This window comes from Genypterus blacodes, unplaced genomic scaffold (genome assembly GCF_046128005.1).
Source record: "Genypterus blacodes isolate CSIRO-AG114 ecotype Tasmania unplaced genomic scaffold, CSIRO-AGI_Gbla_v1 ptg000024l_1, whole genome shotgun sequence".
In the NCBI taxonomy this organism is placed as follows: domain Eukaryota; kingdom Metazoa; phylum Chordata; class Actinopteri; order Ophidiiformes; family Ophidiidae; genus Genypterus; species Genypterus blacodes.
Window position 1 is genome coordinate 1,077,501 of NW_027466837.1, and position 6,047 is coordinate 1,083,547.

The window sequence follows — 6,047 nt, forward strand, 5'->3', positions numbered from 1 at the left end:
CACTGGGGCTGCTCTGTCCCACCTCCACGCCACACTGTCCTCACCTCCAATTAGCATGCTAATGAAGCTCCGTGTGTGTGTGTGTGAGAGTGTGTGTGAGTGTGTGTCACCTCAGGGCTCGTGCTCACACTGTGCGGCATAAACACAAACAGGCCGACATTCAGAGCAATGGCTGCTGCCCTGCTAATTGAGACTGTGTGTGTGTGTGTGTGTGTGTGTGTGTGTGTGTGTGTGAGTGTGTGTGATAGACTGTGACCTCGCCGCTGTTGTGGTAGCGGCTAATATAGGAACGTGTTCTCTGCAGGGTCGTACCTGGTGACCTCTGTGCTCCCTGATCAGCTCGTTCTCCGTCTCTAACACGATGTTCAGCTCAGTCGTGACACAAACACGTAAACAGTAAACAAACAAACAGGCAGGACGTGTGTGTGTGTGAGTGTGTTTGTTTGTGTGTGCTCCTCTACATGAACTTATAGGTTTGCTTAGAGGCCGATATGCTCAGCAGTCACTGATTCCCTGTGACCTTTGACCCTGACCTGCCTTTATGATTTCATTGATCTCCACCCTGTAGTAACTTACGGGTTCTCTCACGTCACAGTCCTTTAACAGGAAGCAGCTGAACCACATGTCCACATGGATCCGTCTGAAGGCCCACAGATCTGAGGTGAGGAGCAAAACATCCTGAGCAGGTTCCGACTTAAATTTCCCCGAAAATCATTAAACCCAGAGCGACAGTGGGTTCGCCGTGGCTCCTGCGTATCGTCGTACGGCGGCACGACAGCGGCGCTACGGTAACCTTTTGCGATAATCGTCTCCGTCTGATGGGCCTCTTTAATTAACCTTGTAGGAAATTAATCCCGGTGTTAAATGGACAAGAAAAAGATGTTTGATTACCACCGCGAGCCAACTGGGACCTCTGCTGCCGTCTAATTGGCCGGGAAGGGAAGAACAAGAGGAGGAGAAAGTCGCAAGAATGCAAAAGAGAGAAGACGGAGAGCGATAGCGGCGAGGGCGAGTGGGGGGGGGGGGGGGGGGGGGGGGGGGCGAGCGAGTAGCCTGGGATCCTGCGGTGTCATTAGCGTGTGTGTGAATGTCAGTTAGTCCCTGGAGCTCTGATAAGGCCTCCAACAGACGGGAGGAGGAGGAGGAGGAGGAGGAGGCGAGAGAGAGGACCGGAAGAGGGGGAGGGGGAGAGAGGTAGAGGAGGGGAGCGTTTTGTAAAAGTGAGGAGGAGTAGAGACGAGGAAAAGGAGAGTGATGGCCGATCTGATCCTGGCCTCCAATAAACCCTGGCTGCTATTGATCCAGAGTTCCCTGAACCTGTGGCCCGGCCGCTCCTCGCCCTCCCGCTCCTTGCCCGGCCTCGTCCTGACAGAGCAGGTGCTTCCCCTCACTCCCCTCAGCTCTCCGTGACTCATCCAGCCCTCCGCCATGTGTGTGTGTCTGTGTGTGTGTGTCGGCTTCCCGGATCCCCGCAGGTGTCTGTATCAATAAACCCAGAGGGCGGTGTGAAGGGACCCAGCGGAGGATCCCTGTTTCGGTTTTCAGCATTTTTTTGGTGCTGGGATCTGTCCCGTCAGCTCAGAGATGAATTTAACTCTTTCATAACTCACACGTGTGGTTTAAGTCTCAGAGCAGCTGATCAACGTCTGACTGCTGCTGCCAAATACTGAGCCTGGTTCATTAAGAGATGATGAGAGCGACTTCAGGTCAAATGACCTCATTACACAATCGACTGGGAGGTCCTTATTCTCCTTCTGTGTGAGGTTCTTCATGTCTCTGACAGTCTGGACCAACCCGACATCCTCAGCAGCCCAGACAGACCAGACAGCATCTGGGCAGCACCACAGTACGCTGCTCAGTGTCCCAGAGGTTAAATACGGATGTTAGTTAAATCCTGGAGCGGATCCTGGATCAGGAACGTTTTTGTTTTCATCCAACTTCCCTTATACTCATTTGGCTGAGGATTTATAATATTCTCTGCCTGTTTTTGCGTCTTTATTGGCTCTACAATACACATTACGACGACTTCAGTCCACCATTAAGGCTGAAGTTGATGAATTAAGAATGAAAGAAACTCTAAACGTCTTCATTATAAGCAAAAATAAATATCTTTCCAATTTAAATAAGCTTTAATCTGAGCGCCGTCTCTCTGCCACTGCAGGCTCGTTAGCGTCCAGCTCATCAGGCGGCTCAAACGCTCTGACAAACACACACACATTACAACGCCGCCCGCAGATCACCTTACACCATTTGAATAAATGCGAGGCAATTTGTCACTGTCACGTCAGCGTCGGGCCGGTCTGTGTGTGCCTGGCTCGCCCTGCAGCCCCGGACAGCCTCCCCTGACCCGACACAGCAGCAGGAAGCAGTAATGGTGATTGTATTAACCCCTCGCAGAGAACAGTGACCTTCGCTTCTGTTCAGCTGGAGGTAATCGCACAGGAACACACACACACACACACACACACACACTCTTGATGGCACAGATGTAGACGCTCAGGGTTCAGTAAAAGTGTACTTTGTTTACAGTATTGGTAGATTCCCTTTGTAGGAGTGTGTGTGCCACATTTTCCCCGTCCCTTCCCAGAGGAACTAAAGGAAGTTCACTTTAAGCATTCCCGGGAATTCTCATCCGTCTCTGTTTGGGTCTGTCCAGATCAAATCACACTTTGGACCCCACATCTGCATCTATGCTTGCTTTGCTCTATAATTTATTCACTTCTTGTTAACTAATCAATCAGCAGCAGCAGTCTGGTCCTGATCTGCATGTGTGTGATGTCATAGTTCCTCTGCTTTGACTTCTCCATTTCGGGCCGAAACCTCTTAAACTGACCTGTTCCTTCTGAATAAGGGGATTTCTCAGGGATGTGTGTGTGTGTGTGTGTGTGGGGGGGGATGTGACACGCTGCCCCTCAGAGTGTGCGGGGGTTAGCACAACACCTCAGACCTCCTGCACTCTTTCATCTGCCTGTTTCAACATCCCTCCATCCACTCGCTTAAACAAATCCTCTTCTGCCCGACAACTCACTAACTCTTAAATAAATCCTGCTCCATGTGAGATCCTGTCCGTTCCCCCCCTGACCCAGACAATATCCCATCACACACACATTTACACACACACACACACACACCCACAAAGAGCCCCAGGCAGAACTGTGGCCCATCCAGACTTTGACCTGTGTGGGTGAAACAGTCAGAGTCCTCTTGGACCCAGATGTCCTTTTGGTTTTCAAACCGCACACTCTCTCTCCCTCTCTCTCCCTCTCTCCCTCGCTCGCCCTCCTCTCCCCTCCGGCCCCTCTGGAGACTCAGTGATAACCAGGGTAGACGGGTGGAGGAAGGGAACGGAGGAAAGAGGGACGGGAGGAAGAGGAGGAGGGCGGTGAGAGGAGAGTTGTGATGTCCCGACTCAGGGATATTTAATCCTCTCGGTGAGGGGCGAGCGTCTCTCTCCCTCTGTTTGCCTTCAGGAGATCAAAGAGGCAGTTCAGATCCTGGTGAGATCGCTCGCTCGCTCGCTCCTCCTGGGTGGACCAGCGTCTCTCTCTCCCTCTCTCCCTCTCTCTCTCTCTCACACACACACACACGCACACACAGGCAGTAAAGCACTTGGGGAAAGTGGTGAGGATGTCAGCTGTGAGCTGAGCCGTAATGAGGCAGTGATTGATGTGATTTCATGCTTCTCTCTACTGCAGATTTAGTTGAAGCATTTTGCCGTTTCGGAAGCTGTCAAAGTTTACACAAAACCACCTTCGTTCACCTGAAACACTCAACACACACACACACACTTTGATGTTGTGGCTTATGCCTTTACTTCTATAACAAAACCAAAGACATTTCAATTTGCAACGCTCTTGTTTGTCAGTCCGTTAACTTGACAGAGAGACCAATCAGAGTAGAGAGGCCTGTGCAAGGGGTGGCCTTAAAGAAGTATGTTTTCACTCAGTGTGCAGCGCAGTGCTGCATGATGGAGGGAAGGAGATAGTTTGCTTGTTTCTGCTGCCAACATCTCGTACAACAATTCAGCCCAGATCAGCTGAATGTAATATCGCATCGCAATACTTATGCCCCTAATCTGTAATCAATATAATCTCAATCAAGGACCTGTGATCAGCACTGACGGATCTAAAGCCTGGTGGCATCATGACGTAGAGATCCAGACTCCAGTGGCCTGCAGCAGCTCATCGTTTCTTTGCGTTCCAGTGATGGATGACGTCAACATGACATTATTACCTTCACCACGTTTCAGTGCCATAAGGAAACACACAGCTGTTTATAATTTAATACGACTGTAGATAGTTTGTGTGAGCACATTTCAGCGCTCCGTGTTTGTAACCCTGGAGGAGTTTGTTAACAGTGGAAGCTCTAAACCGTAGAGCTGTTGATAACAGAAGTGATGATTCCACTGTTTCCTTTCTATTTGTATTTTAATTTTGTCAATCCCCTGAAACACACAAACACACACATCCAGGCGTACACACACACACACACACACACACATTTAAAGCCGTGGCTCCCCTGGCACTCGGCTTCTGAGGTTTGCAGGTCTCTGATAGGCAGCCTGTGAAATGGAAAAGAGATAAGAGTAAATAAACAAATAAATACAATAAAACCGAATTTGTGCTGGTTCAGTGCGCACAGAGGGGCGACGGGAGCGGCGCGGGCAGGATGCTCTCTCTAAGCCCCCTCCAAACATGGTAATGCCTTCTCAGTAAAGCACGGCGAGGTAAACACCAAAGTGAATTCACGCAACTTCCATTTATTCCCGCCGAATCTGTGGAGACGGAACACAGATAGAGAGCGACGCCATTTGGCTCTCCAACAATGCAGCTATCAGTTACTGCCTTTATGCGCCTGCGATATGATCTGCAGCCATTTTTCACACCACACAAGCACCAAAAACGCATTTACTTCCTCCTCGCTATTGTGATATTTGCCGTCGTCGGCTAATTCTGGCCCTGGCTTTCCTTCGCCCCTTGTCGGTTCCTTCGCCGCGTCAAAACCAAACGTTCTCCCGTCTTTAAAGCAGTACCACGGGCTTTGATGTGCGCTCACACCAACGCACCACTCCAGCAGCCTCTCCCGCTCAGATGTTGCTTAATTACGCTATCATAGTCTGTTAATTACTTTATCAGCGCAGCATAATCCCGTGGTCAGCATCCTATCAAAGCAAACCCAGTCCCTTTCATGTGTTTTGGGTCTTGATTAGAGCACAGATTTGGCGTTTGCGCGTTTGCAGTAGAAGTTATTTTTGCATTGAAGCTTTAATGTCTTGTAGAGGAAAATAATTAAATGAATGTTTTCTTTATTATTCAGGTAATGATGGGATAATTATGGTCTGAATGTTTGCAGCAGGCATTACTTTGCGGAGAGGTCGTCATGGTTATAAAGTTAAAGTTTCCAAACATTATTTTTGCCCATAGACAACCATCCAGGCTGCTGTTAACACTCAGTGACCACCAGGTGGTAGCAGAGAGTCAGGGCGGTGCAGCGAGGCCTCAGATAGCTGGGATGCGGAGGTCAGAATCACATTTTCATACAGGAGCCATATTTAACATACACACCGTTTTAATGTATAGCTTCAATAGCTACACCGTTCCATTTAGAACAGATCTGTAAACGAACAAAGACATCATTTATGAGACAATGAGGAGGTTTTCAAGGTCAGGGAGTCAGATTATAGAAGTCAAACGTATACATTCTATTCTATTCTATTCTATTCTATTCTATAGGTGCCTTCAAAGGCGAGTAAGAGAATGTTTGGCCTTGGTTGAGATCGTCGCTCTCTGGTTGCTTCCTTGTGTTGACTGACACGTGTGTGTTTACCTTGAGTGATGATGTACGGCATACTGTACACGTCGACACTATACACGCTCGTGTCGCTGTTTTGTCGTCGGGGTGGTAATTAAGAAATAATTGGAGAGGCTAGAGAACAGTTTCTGAAGCATGGAAGATTCATGGCTAAATGTTAATTTCACTCAGAATATGTTAATGTATGCACAGATGTTAATGTAGCCTCCATGTTGGGCGCCTGTGTTGTGTTTGCG